The sequence below is a fragment of the Lepisosteus oculatus genome, chromosome 20, assembly GCF_040954835.1.
Source record: "Lepisosteus oculatus isolate fLepOcu1 chromosome 20, fLepOcu1.hap2, whole genome shotgun sequence".
NCBI lineage: Eukaryota > Metazoa > Chordata > Actinopteri > Semionotiformes > Lepisosteidae > Lepisosteus > Lepisosteus oculatus.
Window position 1 is genome coordinate 5320959 of NC_090715.1, and position 17768 is coordinate 5338726.

A 17768-nucleotide genomic window follows, 5' to 3' on the forward strand; every position below is an offset into this window, starting at 1 on the left:
TGTTCCCTAATAAGCCCCAGTGGTCTTTGCTTCAGGGTTTTCAACAGTTAAAAGAAAAAAAAAGTCACAGAGAATATGAAAAGCTGATGTCTGCGCATATCCATCTCTGTCAACAAAAAAAACCCTAAGCTAAGCTTCTCCAGGAGTACTCCCCCCGTCACCTCCCAGCCCCCACCACATCAAACCTGATCCTTACCTTGGAGCAGCCTTTTCTTTACATCGTTTGGGTGACCTGTATACGTGTCTGCCTGGATTTCTGATCAAAGCAAACCATTCTCCACATTTCTTAAGCATTTAGTAGATCTTAGTCACTAGTTATTTCATTTTAATGCCAATTTTAAAAATCAGATGCATGATGAGTGTTTATCTTTGTTCCGCAGCTTATTTGTGTCTACATTGTTAACTGACCAATGCTTTAAGCGTCCAACCTTCACATGTAGCAGGGGAAAGAACTGAAAGTCAGAGTAAGAGAATGATCATTTTCTGTAATGTAAACCTAAGAATTACCATTGGTATGAAGCACTGAAATCAGGCATCAAAAGCCTCTCTCTAACCATGTAGTCTCCTTGGTGAAATGCTAAGAACAGTGAATCATTTACTCTTTTGGCTCAGTTCTCAAGCTGATTGTTATGTTTTAAATGGCTTTATAAGAAATCTGCGATGTCTGCTTTACACAATTCTCTATTAAGGTGCAGCATAGTTCTAAACTCCCTTTGCATTTATTTTGTTAGATTTTCAAATAATATGTTGTAGAATTATATTGATACTAGTACTACTAATAATACTAATAATAACCATCATGATCCTACGATGAACGTACGTTGCGTTTCATCCAGGGTATTATCCCTTCTTGTGCCTGTAGTGTTCTTGGTTAGGCTCCAGCAGACCCCTTAACCATATTCTGGATAAATCGGTTTCAATAATAATAATGAATTATTATTTTCCCGTTATTTAGTTTTCCTAGGTTACAGCTATGGCAGCTGATAGTTGAGATACAGGAGGATTCACTGTCAGTCACTATCAAGAACCTCCTGGATGCATCAGTCTCCTTCGTTGTGGTCTGAGCCACTTGGTTTTAATGGCGATGTCCAATTTCTTTTAGAAAACCTACTTTTCTCGTTTTCCAATAATTAACCAATAGTTTGGCCACTGAACAAATCACAACAGTCACATTTTTTATTTGGTCTTGGCCTTACCATTTCAATCTATAGAAAATACCTTCAGTAGACAGCTGGCATTCAGCCCCGGCAAACTTGTCACTAAAAGATAAAAGTATGACCTCTTTTAAAAGTGGCAATTGAAATGTAAACTTTGAAGTAAATGTATTAATAGAAATGAAATTGTGGCAGTGTAGCTGTCTAATACATTAACAAACCATAGCTAACAGCCAAACGGCAAAGTATTCCAAGGTTTTGCACAGTTCAAATCTTCAACTACCGTACAGTATGTTACTTCACTTCTTCGAAAGTTCTTGATACGTTTTTACTGTGGTGCACAAAGACCTTAGCAGAGATCTATGGTTTATGACAATACCCTGACAGTGATAGTGTTGTGTGTGGCTGAGAGGCGAACAGAATATTCCAGATGTCCCTCAACAGCTTGCTTTTTGAAGCGGGGTGATGGGTTGTATCGAATGTGCATATTAACACACTAATGTGGATGGAATGCAGACTGGTGCCAATGTAGTTGTGCTTCAAGTGAGTCACACATTGGGGCTTTAAAGTTATATTTAAAGGTAGAAAAACCACTGCCTGAAATACAAAACCACTTTTTAAAAAGAATATAAGAAGCCTAGTTAATGTATTAAACCCAGTCTAGCTGGGTATGAATTTGAAATCACATTAGTTGTTTCAAATTCACCCAACCTAGTTTTTATTCAGACTGTAATTTTCTCGGATCTAACGAGAGAAAAGGGCAGTATAGTTTACTGTATATCAAGTGAGGCCTACGCTAGTCTTGGAGAGTCACAATTGAGGACAAACTGGTCCTCGATTTTTAAGGACACGTAAAGCATGTGCATTTTGATCAGTTTAACAAACAAATTCATTCAGTTAAGTAAGGAATGGTAAGCTATTAATAGGTGCTGATATTTTCATTTCAGTTGTTCTGTATGCTACTAAATTGAACAAATCACCTATGCAGTCAGTCAAAATGAGATTATATCAATTTTTTGCAAACTGATGATTTAAGGGTGATCTCCAAGACCTGTTGTGAGATCTCTCCAGGACCAGGACATGGGTTGACCCCTTGAAGTATATGATTACAACCCAAAATGTAGAAGTGTCCAAAATATTTGCATTTCATTGAAATAAGCTGCAAGAGTAGACAATATTTATTCTTCTTGATGTTTACGTACATGTGTTTTTGGTATAAACAAAACAGTACAGAAAATAATTTTGTCAAAATGTGGCACAGTGCATATTTTAGTAGAAATATATACCATTTTTAATTGTTTTATTATTTTAGATAATACATTTTGGGTCAAACGTGACCAAATATAGAACAAAATAGCAACAAAATGAACACAACAAAGAAAAAAGGAAGGAAAAGGGGCTAATTGAACAGATTTTGTGAAACAATAAAAAAAATCTGTCCAGGCAACAACAGTTTATTCATTACCATAATGAAGCTTCTTTCTGCTTGTTTCTAGAAGCACAGTCTCAACAAATGAATACAACTAAGCTGAAGTCTGTTTCAGTCTCCACCTAGCCTGAAAAAGAGATATTTTGTCTATAGTACAACCTGCCAGCAAAAGATGTCTTATGTGAAAATTGATGGCAATCTGGAAACCATCACTGAGCACAAGCAGCCTGCGGTTACATGAGTTAGATTTTAGAACATATTAGGTATATAGAGCCAAATGTGCCCTCTTAAAACATATGTCAATAAGGTCCAGTCACACCAAACGTACTGCTGTGATAGAGACAATCAAGAGCAATTCTCAGCTCATACTGCCTGCATGGTGTTACATCAATTCTGAGATAAAAAAAGAAAGTGGATCAACTGGTGTTTGGATATTTGCCCATACTCTGTCCCACTCAATGCCCCACTATCTAGGCTTTTTAGTCTTCTGTCCTGAATATGAATGAGAGAGAACTTTTATGTGCTGCCTCTCTGTGCTGAGAACAAGAGACACATAAGCTTAAAAAAATAAAAGATCCTTATTTATGCTTCCTCAAATGAACTACAAGACACTACTACTAATCTTTATTTACATTTCTGTAGAGTAATTAATTCCAAAGGATCCCAAAGTACAGTACTTTACACAAAGGAGCAAACTCACTTCACCCAATACTAAAATGCAGCCTCTCCTGGGTGATGCAACATCATTCTGCACCAGCTGTCCAACTACACAGTAGATCAACTGTAGAAGAGAGAAATTGCTTCACTAATTGAATAAAAGGTAAATTTTAGGTAGACTAGATTGCAGACTCCCAGAACTGAATTTAGCCACCAGGCTTAACAGAGCTAGTTTTATGAATGGTTTGATGCAATTTTTAATGAACAGTCAAGACCTCAGTTTAACATCTCAACTGACAGATGTCCCTTAGTACAGCACAGTGTCCACAGTCATCAGAATATAGGTTTGAAAATTCTGGTTCAGATGGAAGAGTGCCACCTACTTGTCCACATCACTCACAGCACAACCCAGTTTTCCTTGGAGGTCCACATCCCCGTTCTGACCATGGACAGACTTGCTTAGCTTCTGAGATCTGATGAGATCAGACTTCAAGTTGGTGACCCTGTTCCTTCAGTGAGATCCAACCAAGTCCCAAACACTCTTAATTATAAATGATGATATTTTAACTAGGTACTGTACAGCAAAACCTTTGTAACATTTTCAGCCAAATCCCTGGATTTTTGTCCCTCCACATTTAACTACATTTAAAGTGTTCTGGACATTTTTGTGGGATTAAAATGTGAATCACGGAAAAAAAAAAGGATGCATTATTTTATTTTTATATTAGAGATTCAATTGTGTTGTGCATATCTTATTTCTGACACTAGATGGTGTGCACAATTTGCTGTTTTACTTGTACTTTGTGGTTCAGTGCTTATATTATCATAAATATAAGAGAATGCTTTGGATTAAGTGTTTGTGATTTACAAAATGTGAAAATATGTAAGTACCAAAATGTAATGTTCAAACAGCAGATTTTCAACTTTTCACTAGATTTTTATATATGTAATACTGAGTATTCAAATGGCTTATTCAGTATATATTCTTTTGCATACCCTGTTTGTCTTTCTCTTTATATATATATATACGGTACTGTATATTCTGATGGCAGTGCACTGCTTTTAAAAGCAAATTTACCATCTCAAAACTGTTTACTTTCTTTGATGCAAGTTGTAAAAAAACTATTATAACCATGCTGTAAAATATGAAAGGAATTAATTCTAAATAATGAGAGGAATGACATATTCACTCCTATTTTATCTTTAGTGCTTTTCATCCAGTGGATTGCAGTCCACCAGAGGGGTTAGTGAATGCTTAGATACAGCAACTCATGTGCTGGCTAGCAGGAGGCAAAGGTCATGCAGGAGGCCACACTAATATTGTTCCTGGATTTATTGTTTTAATTAAGCGGCTGGCAGTTCATCATAAACAGTTTATGGTGTTTTGTGCACAGTGCAGCAATTTTTAAAACTGTTGTTTGAATACGACCATAACACTGCATCTGTCAAAGTTCTTAATATCTGGCAAACAGTTGCCAACAGTTATTATAACAGTACTGAATCCATATTACCAAAGGAGCACTCTTAGTCTTCTAGCCTGTTCTACAACTGACCAGAATTTCAACAGTGAAGTGGCGTTCAGATCACTTTATCATTTGATTATCAGTAAAACATTTTTAATAGACAGATGCTTGCCTAGCATTGAACAGAATTGAATTTTGTCACAGTTTTTCATCTTAAAATATTTGTTGGAGCGCTGTATTTATGAAAAATCCAGATGTGGTACCGCCTGTTATGCCAAAGAGGCAGGTAATTCATGATTTTAAGATTCCAGGGGTGATCTGTGTTATACCTATCCCTAAAATTTCAAGGAATTAAGATGAAGAACAAAAGCTAGAAATAAACAATGGATAGCCATAAGTTGACTTTTACAGTACATACACAGCATGGCCACACATAAATATATATGATACAGTATAGCTAGTGTTAATATCAATCTTGCTGTGGGTGTGAGTGTCATTAGGGGTTAGGCTCCAGTAGTTGAGTGAACAGGCAAATGTATGTTCCCTTCCATGCTATACTTGGTCAAGTTGCATATATATCTTATTCCACATTATTTTATTAACTCTAATATCTACACTTCCTATTACCAGACATGCCTTTCATTCAAAGCACAGAGGCACAGTTCTCTAATCTGAAGTGACAAGCTATATACTTTCTTTCAGCCATTACACAGTAGCCTAGAGCAAGGAGCCTGTTTCTTTGAAAATGTTTGAATTAGGTTATTTTTATTGAAGTATTAAAGCAATACTTCAGTTTAAGCTATGATTTCAGTTTCCTTTTTTTTTTGGAAGGGAGGTGGAAGGTAGAGGAGGTGATGCAGTTGGAATTCAGGAATTCTGTGAACCCCATTTCGTACACTTTTATGTTCTACTGAGAGGCTGAGCCATAGGAATAAAATATGGGTTTCCCTATTAACTACATTTTATTTTCAGAACTTATAGAATTTTAGAATTTCGGGACAGTCAGAGCTACAATGAAGTGCCAGTGAAATCAGGCAAGCTCCAAATTCCATAAGCATTCATTCTATTCTGTTGCCTTCAGTTCCATATTTGATAAAATAGTACAAAAGTCAACGTTTTACAACAAATCAACTAATTGGTATGAAGATGAAAATTCTATACTTTTGCTCCCTACCTTTGATTATCACTTAATTTTTTGATGCATTAAGGGGTCCAGGTTTACTTATTACTTATCTTTTAATTAGCAAATTTATAAAAGGAAGTATGCACATACTGTATGTAAAATTTAAGTAATGGATTCCAAGCACTGTATTGAGAATTGGTACTCTTATCTACCTCTACATTTTCATTTGGAAATTGTATACATTTCAAGTGAATCGTCTTACCATTTTAAAGGTTTATAACAAGCCCACAGATTTCTTTACATAAATGAGCATCATTGTGTGGGTCACACAATCCAGTAAAAGTTGCTTTCTCTCCATGATCATCTCAGAGGGAGAATATATTATAAACGGAATTGTAATGAAACATATAAAGATGTATGTGCATATACTAAGAATTGCCATCGTAGATTTACAGTATATTGGGAACATATTTCAAAATATTTCACCAACGTTCACCTGTTCTTTATAAAGTTGAACCTTTGAAAAATACATTTGCATACTATCTTGCTGATCTATGGTTAATAAATACGAGAGACAGTATTTTAGCCGTTAAGAAAGGATATTGGATGCAAGACATTAAATTACGCCCAAAGCTGCACACTTTAAATTTTTTCTGATAGAGCAATCTTTTGGGAACACATATATGCTTCTAAAAAGTGCAAACATTAAGTGCTTGATTCATGTGTTGACACATGGCGTATCCAAATGTTCAGAGGATCTCCCAGGAATGAAAAGAACATAGCAAAATCATCGCCAAGGGAATCCTACTGAGTGAATATTTTACAGATGTACTTCTTGTATATTTACACAATAATTTAGTTTTATGGCTTTGTTCTTTACCTCTCTTAGCCATTTTTCTTTTATAATGCTATTAAATTCAGAAGCCTAATACAAGTACATAGGCTGTATTGAAAAGAAAGCACAACAACAAAAAGATTTTTCATAATTCCTATGGGTTGTACATGCTATTGAATAAAATAAGCTCAGAGCCAAGACATTTTAAGGTGTTGCAGAACTATATCTTTTTTCTGTAGTACAAACTGATGGCAACATTTCAATAAAGACACTTCAACTTTTTATTGGGATGACATTAGTTCAATTGCTTCAAAATAATGGATAAGCATAATCTGATTTCTCTCAAGCACTTTTAAGAGACCTTTTTTCCTTAAACCTAACATAGTTCAGTATTTCAAAGAGCTGACCTGCTCAAACTGCTTGAATGAGCTCTGCATCCTTGCTGCTGATGGGGCTTTATTGATCAGGAAAGACAAGGGGAAGATTCCCATGTTCAACGCGAACACTGACTTGGTGATGAGGAGAAAAGGGTAATCTTTTAAGGTAAGGGGTTTTGCCAAAGTGTCCATGTCTTAAGCAACTTAACTGATTTATTAATTTGCATTCATAGGCACAATGAAGGATCCACTAGAATCTCCATGGAACATGGTCTCAGTATGTGAAAGGAAACTATGAAGCTGTATCAAAGAAGGTGCATTTTCAGAGTTCCTTCAGGAATCATTCAATAGATCTTTCCAGGTTTTCCTATTGGATATTACTGGAGTGGCAAGGGCATGACTGAGGTAAACCGAGTTCCTTTGTAGACCTCCTGCCATTCCTGCAGCAAATGTACTGTACATTGTCTTGGAGACACTATACTGAATAGCATTTAATCTATGATATTTTTCCCCTTTATTCCATCAGGTGTTATAGTTCTGTTATCATCTGCTTAAGACCTTCTTAAACTGTTAAGTCAGTGTAATTAAGAAAATTATTATTTCAATTAAGTTATCAAGTCCTGAATTGATTAGGTAATCAAGAATCGAGGGCCATCCTCTCAGACTATGTGGTACTCCAGTATTGATAGCACATCATGGGCTTCGACCCGTGGAAAAAAAGATTGCAGATCTCACGCAGTCCCCCCAAATTCCTTTGGAACAATACATACAGTATTCCCTGTGCCTTTAAATTCCAGAGGGACATCCCTGTGGTCTTTTGTGAACTGAATCTTCCTGTAACTGACATAGATGATATGGAGACTATTATCCTATGTTGACATCTTAAAAATAATTTGAGTACAAATATTAAAACCTTTTTTAGCACAATAAAAAAACTCCATGCAATGCATAGCAGAAAGAGTGAGAAGTGAAATTGCTGGGAAAGACATTTCTGACAGTGTGTGGATCTCTGTAAGTGTGTGTTTGTGTGTGTCGGGTCTCTTAAGTCTTCAAGATATGTTTGAACTCTTGTTAGTTTGATTGGCATAGAACACAGACCCTGGTTTTTGTAATTGCTGTGACAATCAGAATCTGAGAGACAAAAGAGTAGAAGAGCCCCAAAGGAGACTCTGATCCAAATGATGTCTGATGATGTCACTTTGTAGCAAATCAGTGCTCACTCATATAAAACTTGACATTACTTTTTAACTCAGAGCTTCTCTGCTCCTGTTCTTTGGTATGCTGATGGCTTGGTTCTTAGATTATTCACAATATCAGATTATTGGAAGAATGTTGTAGGGAAACACAGAAACACAAAATATTTTAAAGTGTGTCTATTTTAATGTGTATTGCCCAGTTAAGCAATGCCTTTTAATATAGGGACACAATAATTAGGTACATGTATAAGGTCACTCAATCATTGGACATTGTCAGAGCATTGGAGAAAACTGGTGAGTGAGAGCAAAGGAGAAATATCTGTGAAGTATCTGCTGGTCATCAGAGGCTTTTCGAGAACTTAAACCACAAAATGTAGGCAAGACATTTCAATGACAGTAAAGATTGCACATACATTTTGTGTAAGGTACTTACCAGTCTGTAAAAACCAGCTCATCTCATCTCTGTGAAGATATAGCAAGAAGCCAAAATAGTTTCTTTTAAAAAATAAATGCAATTAAAAAGATTTCTTAGACAGACTTAAATGTTTTCGTATACAACTCTAGAGGTGTAGACCCAGGTTACTTCCTATGCAGGGAAGGGTGTCTATGGCTAAAAACAAACTTCACTTGTTTTGAACCCGCCTTCCAAATGACAATATTCGAATGTGTTTTACATTATGTTAAATAATATTTGGACAAAACTGAAGAAAAGAGACATATTTCACTGAGAATCAAAATACCACTACACAATATATAGATGTATAATACACTGTATGTTGGGTTATATATATAATATAGTATAGAATATATCTTTAATTTAATTTAATCTGGAGACAGAAGAAAAACGCTAGCGTACACCTTGTATTTCATTCTCATAGGTATAAAATATTGCGCTCTTTTGATAGCCGCCTCTAGGCGGCAGTGTAGCCCCGTGTGCACACTCAAAGGATATAAGGTTGCCAGCAGTACTGACCTTTGTCAGGCACGAAAGCCTTTCATTTATCACCGCTTACAAGAGTCGAATGAACGTATTTAGCTGTGTTTTACTTCCCACTTATATAATATCTGGTGGCACGAGAGGAAAATGAAAACAATTGTTCTTATGGGAAATTTATGTGCTTCATCAGTAAGCGTGATTTCTGCGGCTCTACCAATGTGGCCACTAAGGGACTGGTATTGCATTTTAGGTCTTTAGGCAATGGGGGAAGTATGTTTCCCATTTGCCTTGGAAAACAAATAAAATGTCTTTTCCTTTTTCCCTTTTTCACTTCTTCTGCATTTAAATGCACCTACTTTTGGTGTTGCGTTGATATTTTACACTTGTGCTTTTGTGTTCTGAAATGTATGTCTTTTATGGTTTTTCTGGATACCTCAGGTGTATTGCCAACTTCCTTGTGGAGTAAGTGAAGAGGCTTTTGTAATATTTTCATTTGGCTGTGAAAAGGTACCAATAGCAGTTGTGTTTTCATTACAGTGCAACAGTGGGGAAAACAAAACAGGAGAAAATAATAAAAAGAGAAGAAAATATTTCTGCTATCATAGTTAGACATAATTAGAAATAAATGATATGTAGTTCTGTAGGTACTATACAAGGTATAACTATTTTTATAATTTTGTCAACCACATATTAATAATATGTATCTAATATAACCTACAAGTACTCATATACGGAGATTGCTACTCTTCTGAATGTAAAATTCATAATGAGATGCATATTAGACATTTTAATGATGCTTTAATTCCATGTGATCACTGAAATAAAACAATCATATATCCCGCATATTGTACAGATTATTTGCACATCAAAGAGATAAATCCCAAAGCTTGTGGTTGTTGCTCTCCGCACATAGTTTTCACTGTCTTCTTTCTGCTATTTTCTCCAGTGGTTGTCTTGAGCATAAGTCAAGTTGCCCTTCTTCATGCTGTAGAATCAAAATGAATGAATTATCTCATAAGTCTTACTGCATAAAGGATGTTTACAGAGGTCATCAGTGATCGTTTCCCCAGATATTGCGAGGTATGATTGTTGTGTGCGCTTCATTTTAGAGGAAAAGTAGTTTCCTTTTTGAACAGGCAGACTTCGTAATTGGAACTTATCTGGATACACAATCAGTTTGCTTCACAATATCAGAATGCAGTTGAGCAAACCAGAGTCACAGACAAAGTTTGTTTGTGGTCCTCACAAAAGTAGAATTTCTGAAGCCCCTTTTCAGGTCAATATCTCCTCCTCTTCAATTATTACATTGATCATTAAACGAGTTGACCTTCAGGAAATCTCAGATTGAAATAAAACAAGTTACTGTACAAGCTGTGGGCATCCCTTGGGGGAGCAGAGTTAAATACTGTATACAGCACAGAAAAAAAAAACAAATCCAGTACACACCGTCAAATGTGCAAGAAATCTGTTGATGTAAATATAGTTTAATTTTTATTTCCTTCAAAACTTAATATTGCTATTAAAATACAATTTCTGGAATTTTATGGAGAATTCAATTTCATCCTACATGTAATCTTATTTGTACAGTATATGTGCCCTTTAAACATATGATCTGTCATTGTTATGTGATAATTCAGGAAATGCTTTTACTATGCTATGAACACTATCCATAGGAAATTATAAACAGCACAGGAAAATTAGACTTACTTTTGTTGTATCCAACTCAAAGCAAAAAAAGTTATAAATTACAGGAACAGTCTTTTTTTGGGTTGCTCAACCATGAAACTATTCTCCTTCAGCCTGTAAAATAAATTGCTTATTGATCAGTGACTATTTAAAAAACAAACACTGAAATACCCATGCATGTAGCAAAAATGAATACCCTAGACTTATCACAAGGGAACATTAATTTTAAGGTATTAATGTATTCATTAAACTGAGGATAGAGATGTTTGGCGTTATGCCAACACATTATTCCATAGTATTATTTATATTCATATTTTTAATGTAAAAACTTTAGGTTTTCAGGTTACTTGAGTTGCCACTGTGGGGTACAACACAAGCATGATAGTATGAATCCAGTTACCATATTTATGACCTTGGTAAAGAAAACTTTTCTGAAAACAGTATTTAAAGGGCCTATCATTGAACATCTCACATGTCAGGAATCTGGCATGGGATTTATGAGAAAAAGAAGGAGATGAGAGATAGGACACCCTTTTTAAAACCCCAGGTTCAAATACAGTGGATGTTTTGATACAGTGTGTTTTGTGTTGAAAACTGGATGAATTGTACAGAATAACTTTCTCCTTAACAAAAGAGAAATAAAGCACAGTTTATTTAGTAGTTTGGCATTATGTTGGTGTTAAACTGAACAGTTTTATCATTCTAACGTTTTTAACCAAATACTAAACTTTAAAATTTAGATCTCTTAATTTAAAATTTTACAGAGATGCACTTAAATAGGTATCATTAACGTTCAGGACAGAAGTGTCTACCTAATAAACAGTTATTTACGGCAAATTATTGCCTAATGTATAAAATTAACAGCAAGGACCAATTAAGATTTATACATGATGTAAACCACATTTATTACATTTACTTAAAGTATTTAGTGGCTCACATTTTCGTATAAAACATGTTTTTATATATTACAGTTTATGATAAAATGTGTAAGATTAACAGCTCATGGTATGTTTTTGTTTTTGTGATTTATGAGAGCAATAAAATATGTTTATTGGACTAGTGAAAAGAATTCAATGGTAGACTTTTAAGTGCTATATTTACCTAATGTATGGATATAATGGGAAAGAATATTACCCTGTAAAGCAGAAATTATCACTGAAGTCAAAGAGTCAAAATATTTACTGCAATAAATCTGTCTTTAAAGTTGTGGTTATTACAGTTATAGGACATCACAACAGCAGTTCTTTTGTGCTTAATACGGTTTGATAAATGGTCATTTTAAATGGCTTTCTTTTTCATCAGCACTAATTTAGTGTAAATTGCTTGTGTACCTTTTAAAACAAACGCTTAGGATACCACTTTGAAAGTGTTACCAGCTTAGGGAAGATTCGTTGACTGCAGCCAGACAGATGGTGGTAGAAAGTTCTACTTTTTCCCATTAAGAATGAACATTACATTTTCCCCTTCTTCCTGCTTATTCATTGTTGCTGCAGAGGTATTCAGCTAGATATCACAATAAATACAAACGTGTTTTTTAAGAACCAAGCCCATTGTTGAGAGAGATGAGGTGGTACGGAACCTGCACAACAAATTTTGTGCTGTGGTGATGAGGTTTTTCTTGGGAATCTCCAGCCCACACTAGCAGGAATGTGCTGTTAAGGTTTGATCCGTTTCTCCTTTTTATCCATGACCCCAGCTAATGACATCTTTGGCTGCTTTTATGCTCTTCCTGTATGTGAAATTCATGATTTACATTCGCAAAATCAAAATTGGATACCATAGCACTAACAAAAATGTCTTGAATGTAGGGATTTGCGCTAAAGAACAGCATTTTACAATTTATCATTTTATATGAGTATTGATACAGTGTACAGTGTTGAACATTGAATTTTTTAAATAAAGCTAAGCATTATGTGATTTAGGATTTTAGTAGAACCCATTGCTGCATAGCAATATTAACTATTTGGCTTAATGAAATGATTAAGTTTGTGCATATACAGTACATGAAAATTATATATTTGATGAGTAAATATTTTTGCCCATTCTTCTGTATATACCTTAGGTACAGTATGTAAGAATATAATAATATACTGTATTATGTGTTGTATATACAGTACTTGTGTACAGTATATGTGTATCACTTTGAGTAAATATTTTAGGTCTATAATTATACCTTTCATTAAAAAACAGCTCTACAAATGCATATATATTAGTTCACTAATAAATGAGAAGGTGTACCTTTATTTAAACTTTGCATGATATATTTAACAAAAGAAAGACAAGAAAGTAGAAATTCAGATTTCCAAAGAATTTCTCTTCATCCAAATGCTAAATGTTCACAACCTTATAGCACACAATCAAGTATACAGTAATTTGGTAAATTACCAAATTAATTTAGTACAATTCTTCCAAGAGGGTACAATTGTGCCTAAAGTAATTTAAATCCTGATTAGCAAGTAAGGTTGTTCCTTTGTACTATACAATCCCTACAATTCCAGGATGTTAGCCATTGCACTAACAGGAAGAAAAATGTCTTCCAGCTAAAAATTCAATAAAAATTCAGTTGCGTTACCAATTACAAAATCAAAACTTTTGTACGGTCTGAACAGGAGGGAAAGAGCACATGAAATCATCAGAGTCATTTAACTCTGGTTAGTCAAGTTGAGAAAAAAAGTACTTTGTAAAGATTAGAAAAAAATATTTGAATTATCTTCTGGACGAATGGTTAAAAGTTACCAAGGGTCCATATTTACTAGAGTGGCTTTTGGGAAGCAGTTACTGCAAGAATGACTAGTGACAGAGACTAAGGTGTTTTATACTGTATATCATTGTACAGTATATGCTAGTGTTCACAAAGGCTGAGTCTTCCAGAGCAGTTCAATCCAGATTCTATCGTCTGAGTCAGAGTGACTAGACAGACATGCTGCAGTCTAGAAACTGCTCATAGATTGTTATAGCCAATTTGAGCCTTCTCCCTCTCATTCTCCACTATTTTGAGTCAATGATCTTACACCTGGAAAATGTAATAGGTTCACTCTGTGTATTTCATTAAAGGTGTGTGTATGGGGAGGAGAGGGGTGGGCTTTCCAGGTTAATGTAATGTGATAAATAATTAATTTCTGTTTGGTTGAAAATACTCAACATTAGCTGCCTTTGGGACAGTAAACAGCAGTAATTAAATTAAAAGAAATGTATTTTTAGAGAGCTCAGAGCAGGGGGTTAAAATATATTGATAACTTATTTCATCTCCAAGAATCCCATTACTGTTTTTTTACAAGAACATATTAAGCTTATTTAAAGGGAAAAAAAAGAACAATTTAGTTCTATCTGGGAATGTATTCTTGCATAGAGTTTCCTGTATGAAAGGAAGGTATTTCTTTATATTACTCACCACCTTCACTGTGTTTTGGTTGCAGATTCAAGTATTTAGTTTGTGGGTTTTCGTACTGACAATATTACATGTATGCCTGTTACTGAATTCTTTATGCACAGAGAGTTTCTGGATTTTTGACTAGAAGTCTGACTCAGCCAGAAGTTTTTTTTCCTAAACCTCATTTGTTGTTTATAGGTCAGAAAAAATAGTAGTTTGTCTATCTCAGGGCAAGCAAAAAACAGATGTTTATTCTAGAAAACTGAACTTAATACTTTAGGGAGCCAAGTGAGATATATTTATAGACAAGTGGAGTATACAATCAAGAAGTATTTGTCCTCAAGTAAGAAAAATATGGTTTCAGCAATATTTTGTGACACCAAATAAAAGTAATGATTGATTATAGCTACAGAGAACACTTTGTACTAATTTCATCATTGCTGAAAAATGACAGAGGTACTTTTGTACACAACAGAAAGCATTGTTTCTGCAAAGCCTCTTACAAGAGTTGTCAAGAAAAATTAACACAATTAACTTGCCCTTAGGTGTTTAGTTGAGTTTCAAGTTTGTCACATTGCAATTCTTTTATCCAGTGACAGAGAAAAACAATCTTTTTCTGCAGTTTGTTTTACTGTGTTATCCAAGTAAATGTCTTTTGGTTTTTGAAAAACACAGTACAAATTCCTGTCATTGAATCAATACTCATTGTGCCTTGAAAAAAGACACAAGTGTCAACATGCTCATACTGCACTTAATATGTCTTCATCAATTACAAAGGATGCCAGTCATTTTCTTTATAAACATTTTCATACTGAGGAATATTACTGCGATGTCCTTGCACCACAATGTCCTTGGAAACATAAATAGATAATAAAAGACAATAAACATTAAAGAAAGCATATAGGAAATATTCCAGGTGACAAATGAAGTAAACTATCCCTGCATAAGACAGGATATTTAATGCTAGTATGAGGCAGATACAGTTACCCACAAAGCATCTATTCATACTTTCATTCTACAAATACTTGAAAAAAAGGCAATTCTACTATACAATGTGTGATACATTGACACTGGCAGAGAGGAGCTATCTACTAAAATGATCGGGGACATACTGAACTGGCTTAAGATGCCATAAAATGAAGTTTAATTTCATTTTCTTTCTTTAACTTGGACAATTGGAGCTGGCTCAAAATAGCTACTTATAATTACACTCCAGGAACCACTATATATAGGTCACAATTTTGCTATGGGTTTATGTTTCATTAGAGTTTAATTACAGAGGGTGTGTATTATTACCCTTTGTTAAGTGTTATTAAAGGATTAAGCAATTAGCAGTCAGCGTAAGTCTGTTTTAAAGCAGTGCTATGTAGTGGCTCCATCCATTCATTTTTATAAAGAAAAAAAACACTTCCTGGTAATGGTATGTAGTAGCTCATTGGTTTTACATTGCTGCTTAAATAGAAGGGACACAAAGAGCTTCTCATATTCCAGTGCAGATGCTAGTATATTAATTAATCTAGTAAATATGAATTGATAGATTATTAATATTGATCAACTTTTTTTACTTCTAATGTAATGTTGGAATGTTGAATCACTCCCCAGGCAGAGGGTGGAGACCTAATGTTTTGTGTTAAAGGTTGAAGTTTAAATCTTCATCAAGCAGCGGCACAGAATGATACAATTACAGTATGTTGCAGGGGGATGGCGTGAAAGTGTTTCACATATTCTACATAAATAATGCAAACCAGCGTGCTTTCTAAAATCTGAGGGGGACAGAAAAAAAAAGACAAAACGGTAACTGGATGTCATCTTAGAAATATAAATTAATTGGCTGAAACAAATCAGTTCGGTAAATCTGCTTTACTTGTAATTAGTTTTGGATTATTGCTGACTTAAATCAAAACTTTTTTTAGTAATATTTAATTTGTCATGAGAAAGGGATTTTTAAAGGGCAGCTAAACCTTTGTTTTAATTGGGGTGAGCTGAAAGGCCATTAACCATTATGGGGATTTCATTGATATTGAATTTGCACTCTATGTTGCTGATGCAAGGGTTTATCACGAGCAATGTTAGGTTCTTCCCAGCTGCCCGACCTGCAACACACAATGAGAGAACCATACTTCCATTTGTTATGTGGAGTTTCCGCTTGCTGTTTTTAATAAAACTAGACCGCTTCACCTTGCCATTCGTGAAGTAGTTGGTAGTTTTTTTTTTTCTGTTTTTCGTCTGTGCTGTTTTGAGGTCTTTCGGGCCTCTCTGTATGATGAAACCTTCAAAACCGTTAAAGAGAATGAACCAAAACCTGTCACTGGAATCGGGAAAACTCTTGACATGGCTGTGGGAGATTGCCAGAATGAAGGCTGACATTGCAGGCTCAGTCAGCGCTTAGGCCTTGAATTTACTATTGTCACCAATGGGGGACATTTCCTGCCTGGGGCTACTGATCCACAAACATGACATCGGAGCTCATCTCCCATCACTTGCACAGCAAAGTGGCATTTGTGTCAGCTTTATTGATATGTCCGCATATCTGCCTTACTTGATGTTAGCTGTACAGGAGGCATTAAAGGGGAGGACATTAATATTGGAGCAAATGATAACAGGAGCAGCCAAGCAGGAAAGCAGATATTGACATGCATAAGAAGAAAGGAATTTGCATTTGCATTTATTGTGCCAATGACATGCATATGCATACATACTGTACAGTATGGTTTTTCTTTAAGCATCCTTTTATTGTCTAAATTTTAATATTTTGCTTGTAGTTATGTATTGAAAGTTCTCTGGTTTATCCTTAAAAATATTTAAAACGTTAGCTGGATTTAACATGTACAGAAGCTCTTTTAGTCTGATTAGATCTTTAATAAGGAAACAGATGAATCCCTAAGGAATACCTTTTCATTCTTTTGCTTATTCATTTCTTAACATTTCTTCAATACTAGCCAGGAATTAGCTCTACGTGCAATGTCATCTCTTACATCAGCACTTTGGGTGATTTTTAAAAAACGTTTGTCTCAATGTATACGTTTTTAAAACAGGTTAATTTACACATTTGTGATATTTTATTTTGTTTCAATTTTTGTGTACCAGAAACTGCACTGTACGAAACAGTGTGTAAACGGTCCAAGGAAAAGTCACAAGACTGTACTGAAACAGGAGCTACAACAGAGCAGGCTCTTATTCATCTTCATTTCTTACTTCTCTATTTTGTGCTTTTCATTCCATAATACCATAAAAGTGACAATATACAGTCTATGCAACATAAGAAATTTAAGGAAAAAGAAAAAAATTGAGAGGAATGGAATACACTTAAGAACATAACGTAAATACACATTAATTAAAAATACACTAAAATTATAATGATTAAAAATTGAAACATAATTTGCTGTTATTATGCAGTAATTAATTGATTTTGGTTAATAAAACACAAAACTCAAGACATATTTCTATAGTTACACCACACCTGAACAATGTTCAGCAACGAATATTACAGTCACCTTGGGTATCATTTTCCCATTGAATCATAATTGCTTATGCTCTATAG